Source organism: Argopecten irradians, chromosome 3, assembly GCF_041381155.1.
Source record: "Argopecten irradians isolate NY chromosome 3, Ai_NY, whole genome shotgun sequence".
Classification (NCBI taxonomy): domain Eukaryota; kingdom Metazoa; phylum Mollusca; class Bivalvia; order Pectinida; family Pectinidae; genus Argopecten; species Argopecten irradians.
The window spans coordinates 66,869,653-66,882,593 of record NC_091136.1 but is presented as its reverse complement, the minus strand read 5'-3'; the positions used below and the strand labels follow the sequence as shown (position 1 = coordinate 66,882,593).

At 40.8% G+C, this 12,941-nt stretch overlaps 1 pseudogene; it reads right to left on the bottom strand.

Moving 5' to 3' along the window:
* Nucleotides 1-737: 737 nt before the first annotated feature.
* On the bottom strand, nt 738-12,280 carry LOC138319803 (uncharacterized; annotated as a pseudogene).
* Between the last annotated feature and the right edge of the window lie 661 nt (nt 12,281-12,941).

Genomic DNA, 12,941 nt, shown 5'->3' with positions numbered 1-12,941 from the left:
TATTTGTGTCTGTTATTTTTCTCATGTACCTAACATAGAGTTGATGATCTATATAGTGTATTGGACTTGCTACAAAAAATATAATCTTACTCATGTCATAGGACTGCAAATTAAGGTGAATATGGTAATTAAATCTCTCAAATTTTCATTTAAAGACTCCTCTTGGTGCCCTATTATATAGATATCGCATTCTTGGACAGATCTGAAAACAAAATGGCCAACCAGAAGCCATCATCGATTAGGCAATTGAAGTTTGTTATTGCTAATTTCTCAAAATGTACTGAAGGAATCTTTTTCTTTCACATGTATGTTGTCATTAGTACCTAGTTATACATATTTCATTTTTGGACTGAAACGAAAACAATATAGCTGACAGGCCCTCTTTTGTCAATTGAAGATCATTATTACTATTGCTCATACATTGCTGAAGGGATCATTTTAGGTTCATTATTCTTTGTCCCTAGTTAGTTTTGGTTATCCATAATGTATTTTGGGAATGATAAAAAAACAAGAAGGCCATTTTTTAGAATGTACTCAAGAGGACATTTCTTAATTTTATACCTCTATATATTTGAATATACAGAAAGTTCCTTCTTCTAATTTATTTCAGTTGCATGTTCACCTATTATACAGTTATGCAAATCACAATGTGGAACTGATAAGGAAACAACATGATCATAAATTGGTGATTTATTTAATAATTTATTCTTTTGTTGTTTTACTAACACTACCTATTTTTAGTATCCCTTTGCCTTAGCTGACATCTTAGAAAGAGCAATGGCAGAAGAGGCCAGCAACAGAACAGCGGGAACCAACCCAGTGCCAGAACAGCGGGAACCCACCTAGCAACAGAACAGCGGAACTCATCTAGAAACAGAACAACGGAACCCACATAGCTACAAAACAGCGGGACCCACTTAGCAACAGAACAGCGGAACCCACCCAGCAACAGAACAGCAAGAACCCACCCAGCAACAGAACAGCAAGAACCCACTCAGCAACAGAACAACGGAAACCCACCCAGCAACAGAAGAGCGGGACCCACCTAGCAACAAAACGAGAACCAACCCAGCAACACATTAGTGGAAACCTACCAAGTAACAGAACAGCAGGACCCACCTAGCAACAAAACGACAAGAACCTACCCAGCAACAGATCAACGGGAACCCACCCAGCAACAGACCAGCAAGAACCCACCCTGCAACAAAACAGCAAGAACCCACCCAGCAACAGAACAACGAGAACCCACTCAACATCAAAACAGCAGTAACCCACCAAACAACAGAACAAGGGGAACCTACCCAACACCAAAACAGCAGCAACCCACCTAGCAACAGAACAGCGGGAACCCACCCAGCAACAGAACAACTGAAACCCAAACAACAACAAAACAGCGGGAATCCACCTAGCAACAAAACATTGAGAACCAACCCAGCAACAGAACATCAAGAACTCACCCAACACCAGAACAATGGTAACCCACCCAGCACCAGAACATCGGGAACCCACCTAGCAACACCCAAAGCTTATAACCATATAGAGCAGAAAGGTAAACTTTAATTTTGATATTTCTTGAAATAGTAAGAGAGTTTAGGACACAGTGGTGTACATCAGAACGCAGTAATGCCATAGTCAGCTGATAGTAACACTTTTTGATTTGTTACAAGCCTGTTTGGTCTTTTCAAAGGATTGATGTTTACTATTCATAATAAAACCATGATGATTAGTTTCTAAAGCAATAGGTAAAACATTATTTTAAAGTCTAAATGTACAATTGATGAATAAAGGGACAATTCAGTGAGGCTGATTCTGTTACATAAGCACAAAGCAAAATATGGCATTAATGTATTGTTCTACATTCCATATGAAACACATAACAAGAAATGTTGACATATTCCACGACATTGTTATGTATTTTGATTGATGCCGTTGAAATTCCAAATCGTTGATCAATACGATTAAGCAAGTATAACATGTATATGCTGTGCTCATATCCGAGCAAAAGTCACGGACATTAATCAAACGATGCAATACATAAGCAATGAGGAGTTGGTGAAATTATATTTATACAAGAACATGCACCTAATAACGTAAACACACTCCTTTAAGAGCGATTTGAGTAGTTCTAGACAAAAAGTTCTTTACTACAATGACAAGGGCCAGCTGGGTTCGACATACAAGACGTCCGGCAACATTGTGCAATGGCGTAGAGCAAGCGAAATTGAACATTTCACATACATTTCACTACAGTGAACTTTACTGGCATATAGTAAAACCAACTAATCTAATTTCCATTAGAACTGGTTTGTTTCTGATATATATGCAAATTCAAATGTACTCTTAGATTGAATTGTCCCGTTAAAGTGCTCTTATCAGAAAATACCATAATTTTACTTTTGTGCTTGAATACAGAAATCTCCATTTTCTACTGTATTCTTCACATATACTTAACATGTACTATTTGTACTAACAAGACATACATCTGCCTGCGGTCTTTGAAAGTACATCAATTATTGATGCAGCTCTACCGCAGTCTTCGACTTTATTCAATCAATAGGTCATTACTAAAAACAAAATACATTATGTCTTATTTTGTTACACTATACATTCGCACTTTGTCTCACATAATCACATATATGGGGCTCAAAAATATATGGAAAAAACCCAGATATCTACCTAGCATCCATTTGCTATTTAGTGATCTAACAAGTGGTAATACTATGTATTCGCGAGGTATTAGTAACGCCGAGTTTTTAACGTACTGTTATTTATAAGTTAGGCGATATAACGCTTAAATATCACATAATAACTCGAGAAATAAATTGTTGTTTCTACTTATATAACTCCAACCGACTTTCGTGGATCAGAAACTGTCCGGTGACCTCATAATCATAATTTATAAATACATTTTCTATTTTCGTTGAAGTTGGACATGCACATGTCAAATAATTATAGTTACAATTTGTCTTTGGGTGTGTACTTTGTGGAATTAAAACAACTTGACAACGTTAATGTCAATCAATCGATACCTAGATAAACGTGTTACCGCCTTTATCCAATTATTTGCTTCATGATATCGAAACAAAATCGATGAAAATGCACAAAAATTAATCTTGGCAATTGAAAATAATGCTCTTATATTTTGACATTCATTTAAAAAAAATTCCAAAGTTAGATCGAGTCATTGGGAAAGTTTTTGTCGAGATCTAGTTTGTAGCGTTCGGTTCACTTTTCAACGGGGTCCATTTTCAACGGGTCGGTGTGAAAAGTACGCTGAGTTTTCAACGGCAAGGTCAGTTTTCAACGGGGGTCCATTTTCAACGTTACACCGGCACTTTAATGTAATCCAGTAAACGTTTGACATAACGTTCATAATTGCGTATCGAACCATCTCGGACAGCTCTTCTCCATTTATATCTGTTACAGTTCAATGAACTTTGGTCGGATACAACTTTAGGTAAACGTATTGAACAGATGGTAGGATGAGGTCCAGACACATTACTGTAGTAACTAAAACCTTACAGATTCTACCAATATATGGTCAACTGCTGTGGAATTTCCCGTTTCATGATGAACGTACACACTGGACCAATGCATTCAGTTCCTACATTTGCTGAAATCAAGTGGACTCTATCTAAAGATTTCTGGGGAAAATACTGAACGATTGTTATCTAAAAAATAGTATCGTTCACCACGGACTTTTACATTGAAATCGCCTATTATAAAGACTTTACCTTTTTCGGAGTATACATTATACAAAGATTCTAAAATATCATGTGTTCGAGAAAAACAGCCAAAGGTCGTGACGACGCTAGCATGTATACTGAAAACTAGTATAAATATTTTTCATGGGGTGATTATTTTTCTAGACCATCAATTCTAGGACTATCAATTGTAATTTCTAGTACATTAAGACAAGATCTATATAACAACTAATATTGCACTTGTAACGGAAGGGGTTCACTTATAGCCGGAATCATTAAAACTACCAATAAATAACATATGATATTCATAACATAACATTACATGTAACTAGATCATTTTGATCATTGTGCTCATTCCAGAAAATCTGTCGTGGGAGCCATGGTCTTGCATGTATTCAAGATAGCCAGAAATTTGGACCGTCGATGACGTCGGTACCATCATCTAAGACATTCAGCTGGAAGGGTTTTTTTTAACTAGCGGAGAAATGTAACTTTAACTTCATTATCTCTAGAGACATAAAATAGCTAAAGTAAAGCAAGTGAGTGGAGTCTAAGGACCTCATATACAACAAGCTGCAATATTGTAGCTCAAAAGACTTTTAGACAGATGATGGTGTCGTCTTTAGAGCTACAATTGGTGCCTATTACTGCTAATGGAGCAAAGTAATGATTATGCAAACCATTAATTAAACGTCTGCATGCATTATATCGTACTTATTTTATATCGCTTACCTACTAGGCAATAAAACTGAACCATATAAAATATCAAATTCTCAGCGAGACATTTTGTTTTACATATGCACATATGAAGACCTTTCTGAAGAGAATTATACAGCAAGTCTACAAAATATGAATTTGACGTTTTCTGAGCGGTACGGTAGATATTAAGAATAGTACGTATGTTTGTTTTCGACAAAAATGATATATAAATGCTTGTAAACGCACAAATTAATTGGAAACCTACAAAAAAACTATAGAAAGTTGTGCCCGAGTGATTTTCGGAGGCACTGCTCCACTAGGACACATAGGGACTAATTCGTACCCGGCCGAAATGTATAGTAGGTCGGGTACGTATATTCGTTCTAGGATTTGACAGGATAGATGGGTGTCGTCGGTTTGAACCTGACTATGATCTGACAATGTATATGGGTGTCGTCGGTGTGAACCTGACTGGGATCTGACAATGTAGGTGGGTGTCGTCGGTGTGAACCTGACTGGGATCTTACAAGATAGATAGGTGTCGTCGATGTGAACCTGACTGGGATCTGACAATGTAGGTGGGTGTCGTCGGTGTGAACCTGACTGGGATCTGACAATGTAGATGGGTGTCGTCGGTATGAACCTGACTCTAATCTGACAATGTAGGTGGGTGTCGTCGGTGTGAACCTGACTGGGATCTGACAAGATAGATGGGTGTCGTCGGTGTGAACCTGACTGGGATCTGACAAGATAGGTGGATGTCGTCGGTGTGAACCTGACTGGGATCTGACAAGATAGGTGGATGTCGTCGGTGTGAACCTGACTAGGATCTGACAAAATAGTTGGGTGTCGTCGGTGTGAACCTGACTGGGATCTGACAATGTAGGTGGGTGTCGTCGGTGTGAACCTGACTGGGATCTGACAAGATAGGTGGATGTCGTCGGTGTGAACCTGACTAAGATCTGACAAAATAGTTGGGTGTCGTCGGTGTGAACCTGACTGGGATCTGACAATGTAGGTGGGTGTCGTCGGTGTGAACCAGACTGGGATCTGACAAGATAGATGGGTGTCGTCGGTGTGAACATGACTGGGATCTGACAAGATAGGTGGATGTCGTCGGTGTGAACCTGACTGGGATCTGACAAGATAGGTGGATGTCGTCGGTGTGAACCTGACTAGGATCTGACAAAATAGTTGGGTGTCGTCGGTGTGAACCTGACTGGGATCTGACAATGTAGGTGGGTGTCGTCGGTGTGAACCTGACTGGGATCTGACAAGATAGGTGGATGTCGTCGGTGTGAACTTGACTAAGATCTGACAAAATAGTTGGGTGTCGTCGGTGTGAACCTGACTGGGATCTGACAATGTAGGTGGGTGTCGTCGGTGTGAACCTGACTGGGATCTGACAATGTAGATGGGTGTCGTCGGTATGAACCTGACTCTAATCTGACAATGTAGGTGGGTGTCGTCGGTGTGAACCTGACTGGGATCTGACAAGATAGATGGGTGTCGTCGGTGTGAATCTGACTAGGATCTGACAAAATAGTTGGGTGTCGTCGGTGTGAACCTGACTCGAATCTGACAAGATAGGTGGATGTCGTCGGTGTGAACCTGACTGGGATCTGACAATGTAGGTGGATGTTGTCAGTATGAACCTGACTGGGATCTGACAATGTAGGTCGATGTCGTCGGTGTGAACCTGACTCGAATCTGACAAGATAGATGGATGTCGTCGGTGTGAACCTGACCGGGATCTAAAAATGTAAATGGGTGTTGTCAGTGTGAACCTGATTGGGATCTGAAAATGTAGGTGGGTGTCGTCGGTGTGAACCTGATTGGGATCTGAAAATGTAGATGGGTGTCGTCGGTGTGAACCTGACTCTAATCTGACAATGTAGGTGGGTGTCGTCGGTGTGAACCTGACTGGGATCTGACAAGATAGGTGGATGTCGTCGGTGTGAACCTGACTGGGATCTGACAAGATAGATGGGTGTCGTCGGTGTGAACCTGACTAGGATCTGACAAAATAGGTGGGTGTCGTCGGTGTGAACCTGACTGGGATCTGACAATGTAGGTCGATGTCGTCGGTGTGAACCTGACTCGAATCTGACAAGATAGGTGGATGTCGTCGGTGTGAACCTGACAGGGATCTGACTATGCTGATCGACAATGGCTGCTGATATGACCAATTGGTTCACTATCCAACAATGCTTTCCACACTTCATGTTATGACAATTTGCTCTGTAGAAGAATGGTAGCGATTAAATGTATTGACTATTGACGTTTTAACAGCGTGGAAGGGGAAGTTAAATGTGATTTGTAGTTGACGTCTCTCTTGAATACTATCCCCATGGAACACAAAGGTCTAGGAACAATCCAATAGAACCTCTATACAGCCCGACTTTACCGCGAGTTAGTGCTGAGTCGAGGGTTCCTTCGTGTATTCGTTATGGCTTTATCTACTCAATGTTAGTTGTGTATTAGGATTGGAACATGCGGGTTTCTATATTGATGTGGAGCTGGTGTCAGTTCCTTGTAAGAGTTATATCTGACATCTTATCACAGATATGCTTGTTACTTGTGATTTTCAAGAAATGTTCGTATTCATAAAATAACCACTACAAGTGTTATTAATAGACATAAAACGTACGTGTATTATGTGGGAACGAACTATTATTGCAATGCAATAGAATATTGCAAATCATTGCTGTTTAGTTGTGTGGGAACGAATAAAATAATTGTATTGCGTTCATGGATTAGTTACAGTTGATATCAATTTGGACCCACCAGAGTGCCCATAGTCCATCTTTTGACTCAATTTTATATGTATTACCATGTAGAATATCATTTTTACCGATATTGTATATAGATATGGGGTGCCTGCTACCTTAGCAATAACATCCCTTGGACCAGATGGGGTATAGCCGTGGGCTATTGAACCCCTGGGGTATAGCCGTGGGCTATTTGAACCCCATAATGCTGTAGAGCTTGGTGCTGAAAAGCTATTGACAATGACCCGTTGAGAACACGACTTGGAAGCCAAATGGTTAACCAGAAGCTCATGAATATCATAGCTTGGTCATACAAATATCCAGGAGCCTCGAGTGAATAAGAGATACGCCACTTAGGCCTGGAGTTCAACTAAGAGTTTTACCCTGGGCCGTATAGAGACGGCGTATGAAACTCCAGCAAACCCTAGGTTCTGGGGTCAGGTTGACCGATTTGGGGAGTATAGCAGCAGTCTGGCACCATTAATAGTCCATGTTTCATGTTATTACATGGTGCCAGTATACTGCCAGGCCCAAAGGAGTATGAGACACATGGTTTGTAAGCATGTGATGATACGAGGACCCCAAAGAGGAAGATGGGGTGTGATATTCCTAATCCCCAACGCCACCAAGAGAAATGACTTTACAGTTATATACAATGCGACATAAAGAATATAGATATTGACCTTGTCTTTAAAAATGATAAAAATTGTACTGCCCATGAGTTGTACAATATTGAGTACAGTTCGTTATTAAGCAAGAGTTCAGATGTAATCCTTCACAAAAATTTAGCGTTATATATATGTTGGCATTGTCTTCAATTCGTATGTAAAATAACGGACATTATTAAGCGAAGGCACATACTATAAGGGGATCCCGACAGATACTCGCCCTAAACGGATACACACATAAATCCTAATCGAATTGGGATACTACACTCATAGATCCCATCTGCCTGATTACAAGTAGGCACACAACTATGCATATTAATCCATCAGAATGAGATAATTCCTGAAGATAGCCAATTAGAATTGAAATGCACATAAATTCCAAGTGTATGACGCAGAACTGACACATATAATCCCATGGAATATAGTACTCAATATAGATATACTCGCCTTATAATGAGTACACACTTGCATAGATGAAATCTTACACATGTCGATTTGAGCTTTATGGAGGATGTGGTGAGGATTACGGATGTAACGGCAGTAGCTATCCGATAGTCAGCGTCCGATTTCCGATTGAGCAGCAGTGGTGGCAGCTCCTACTCTGAAGGAATGCCCTGTGTACAACGAATGGTTTTGTCCTATTCTGTTTAATGCCTGTCTTAACTTGTCAATGAAAACGTGCCGAGTCAAGGCGACGGAGTGAATTGTAAATAGAGGGTCTGAAGGCTGAGCTGACATCCTTTCATGATTCTTACTGACAGCATCCTGATGATGGCGGCTACAGCGCACACACGGTGATTTGTACGGAACAAATGAAAGGTGACCCCTTGTTGAAAAGGGGTCAGTTTTGGATGCCTTGAGACGCAAGGTCAGACTGTTACTGCCCGATGCTACTTTGACATCCCTGATACATAAGTGTATTGATGAGTCAAAGGTGTTAGTGGTACATGTGAATTCTCCATACCTTAGGAATGCGAAGAACGTCACACAGCAAGCTGCCTTCATTGTAGTGTCGGTAGCTGGGCCGAAGGTACCCTGTCGAAAAGCCGAACATAACTTGGATAATATGTTAAATGTAATCGGAAGTCTAGGTCTAGCTGATGTTCTTGGCAGTTTTTCAATCCTCGTAGGATGGTTTGGAGTCTGTATAATGGTAATCCATGGGTATTAACAAGTGGATTATCGAGTCTGTGCATGGTACTGTGGAACCTAATGCCATACAGATACAGTGGAACCTAATGCTATACAGATACAGTTTGATTGTAGCATACTTCAGACTGAGGTTATGGTAGCAGTGAGTCACAAAGAGTATCAGAACATCCTCTGTAACGTTGGTAAATACACTCGCCTGGTTGTCGATGCCGTACATAAGAATGAAGTTTTTGAAGCAAGTAGTGCCCGAGTTATAGGTAACTCTAGTTGAATGAGCGACGGCAGCATTCCAGAGGCTATTCACTGCTGGTTCTAGTAGAGAGGCACATTGATGTAATCCGGAATTGGGCTCTGGAACTTGTCCGCGGATGGAGCCAAACATCGGAATCTGTCCATCTGGAATCGAGATAAAGCATCAGCAATGTTACTATATTTTCCGGGAATATGTACAGCTGTGAGAACAAAGTTGTTATTAAAAGTACACCAGGTTAATCGTCTAATTAATGGCATAATATTGACACTTTTCCAACGCCCTTTCTTGATGATGTTGACAGTTGCTTGGTTGTCGCTGTGCAGTCTAATTCTGAGACCTGCCCACTGATGACCCCAAGTCATGCATGCCAGTACGATAAGGTATGATTCCACGAAGGCGATAGACATGTCAGAAGTGTCCAACGATATCTGGTGTGGCCAACGCCCATTGAACCACTGGCTGTTGTGAAATGCTCCATATCCGATTCCTCCTGCTGCATCTGTGTAGAGGTTTATATCTGGTGCTGAGATTGTTGTGTCCTGTAGGAAGACCGATTTACCATTCCAATGATCTATGAAGGTATACCACATATATAAATCCTGCAGACAGGCTTGTGTGAGATGTATATGATGTTGTAACCTTTTGACAGAGGCGGCCAGGTTCAGGAGATATTAAATAAATGAGCGTCCTTGAATGAGCACCCGACTAGCAAAATTCAGATGTCCCACAAGACTTAAAAGTTGACGCTTAGTAACTTTCTGTCGCTTACAGAAATTCTTGATTGTTTGTGTTTTTCTCTGCAGCTTATTCTCTGGCAGACGCGCCTCCATTCTTTCAGTATCCAGAGGAATCCTGAGAAATTCTAAACTCTCGCATGGGTCTACAGTCTTGTGAGACGATACAGGGATATTCAGAGTCGTAAACACCTTGGATAAAATTGCCATTGTTCATTCATCTACCAGAGTCGGTCTATCGATGGTAAGAAAGTCATCAAGGTAGTGAATTATGTAATCTATCTTGTAATTGTTAGATAGAATCCAACAGAGGCCAGTTGATAAACGATCAAAAATCTTAGGACTTGAACGACACCCGAAAGTAAGCTTGGTATAGAAATAGTGCTGTTGTTTCCAGCATATCCCATAAAAAGGTCAGAGTGTTGAAGAGATTGGTATCAGTTTAAAGGCATCTGTAATGTCCAATTTACTACACAATTTTGATTTGTGACCCGATCGCTGGATTTGTTTAATGGCATCGTCAATGCTTAAGTATGATAGAGAATATTCTTTCTTGTCTATCAATTCGTTAATGCTGCTGTTTTCTGAGTCATGAGGTGCAGAAAGGTCCACTATTAGGCATTTTTTTGTCTGAGTACTTCCCTGTAGCTATTCCGATTGGATTTATTCTGTATACGCCAAACGCAGTCCAGAAATCAAAGCCTGCACAAGCATTTTATCAGGGTGGTGTTTTAGTTCCAAGGCGGCTATATTAATAGGTGTGGAAGCCTTATGATCATGTAGTCATTGTTTATCGGATGTGTTGGCCTTGTTTCGTTTATTTGACGGCTGGATATCATATTTCTTGATGTGTAGGTAGGGGTAGTTGTCACGAGTGCAGCCGTCCTTGTCATTGTAGTTGTTACAGACATCTTTACCTTGATGGATGACACGGGTCCGCCCTCGGCTGTCTTTGTTGCTTCTGCCATTAGCGACACCACCTTTTTCTGGTATTATGTTGGTTCCCTTAGCCATTCAAAAATAAGGAAACAAACATCTTCTGTGTGATTTAAGTTACTGCACAGCCTACAGCTATTGCTTCTAAACCCCGTACATATTGTCGTGTAGAGTTGATTGTCTCTTATCGCCCAGTTGACCTTAATGACCTGATGGTGCAGTAAAGCTGCTGCCCGAGACGCAAAGGCCTTGTGATATTCGTAGAACACCAGCCCAGGGTATGTTGTTCGTAAACATCCAGTTCTTGTCGTCTATTTGAATAGGACTCACACATGATGTTTCTATATATGGAGAAGGCCTTTACGAATTCTCCTAAAGTAAGTGATTTACATAGACGTGGGTCTGTCTGGAGCTGGACTGTGCGTCCTCCAATATCAGAGAATCGATTGTAGTGTGTGTTATCAGAGCCATAAGGGGCAGCAATAATAAGGCAAGATTAACATCCTTCTCTTATTCGTTGTCGTAAGGCTGCGGGTACAATTTCGATCGACGGCAGTGTTTCTGAGGATACCACTGTCTGTTGGAGAAGAATTTCATGTGGCTCAGGATTCTGTTGAAAACATCTGGACGCTGTTGATGTTTCAGAAGTTGGTGAGGTTACTGTCTGTCTGGGACCAGTATGTCCATCTCTTGAGGTGTTTTGACGCAATAATAATTGCTCCAGTCTCTTCACATGGTCCTGAAGAGCCTTTAAGGTGTCATTATCTGATGGAGCATTATCCATCCATGCAGGTTCATTGTGTGTCTCTGATTGAGGTACAACATCACTGTTTACTGGATCTTTTTCACTGTTTTCCTTGTACAGCTGAACAAGTATGGCCTTTGTGAAGCCTTTTGGAGGTCTCACAATTAGATTCAGCAACTGAGTTTTTAAGTTCTGTTATTGTCCAGTGTAGTGGGTTATTTGGGTCCCAGTTGCTGACACCCTGCATTAGCACATTGTCATTTGTAATAGCATTGTCTATAATTCCATTGTCCACCGGCAGTTTGCGCCTTCGTTCTTGGCGTTGACTTCGGCCACGTCCAGCTTTATAGATGGAGATATGTAGATGAGATTATCTTGGTGATAAGTGGTGATAAGTATCGTGAGAGGTTAGAAGCCGATAAAACTTGTGTAAAGTTTTTTGAATATGACTGTTTGCTCTGACAGTGAGGACAACAATGGCCATTTGGCAGGAATTTCTGAGGAGAAATATTGTCTAAAGTCATGTGATTGTGATATGTCTATTAGATTTAGAGTACATCCCTCTTTGATTTGTGTGAACTGGGCAAAGGGGGTCAGACTGGTACCAGAGTGGTCCATATGGGGTGATCAGAGTAATCTTATTCTCCTTAAGATATGGCTCAGTTAAATGAGATAGAGATCATGAAACCTGCAGGTCTTTGAGTATAGATAGGCAGACATGTGTATTGACAAGCAGATGTGGAATGTCCATTTGATAGTAACCAATTATCCTTGACTTGACCTTAGCGGCCCTAGACTTGACCTTAATGTCCATTAATGGCGGAGTAAAACTCTTTTTATTGAAGTCTGTTAGTAAACTTATGACACGGGATCTGATTGATGATCAGGTAGTGTCAGATACGGCTGATAATCCGGATAACAGACCAATCACCCATTTCACAATATAAATGTAGGGTCATATTTTGTTAAGACACGTGACCTATGTTTCTGCCAATGAATCGACTCGCTTCCGAAATAAACACTTTCGTGCCCGCAGAAGACAGAACCAATGAGGTCTGGAGGCCATATTGTATCAAACACATCAAACAATTGATGTAAAGAATGAAGATGATCTTATCCCTTTGTGTAGGCCTAGATAATGTCAGTGTTGATGGGGATTCACGCTAGGTTGATAGGGTGTCTTGCTACCTTCTATGGGTAGAGAGTATCTATAATACACTAATTAATACACGTCCAAAAGGTCAGCTGGCATAACGACAAATGTGTGGAATCAGTTTGT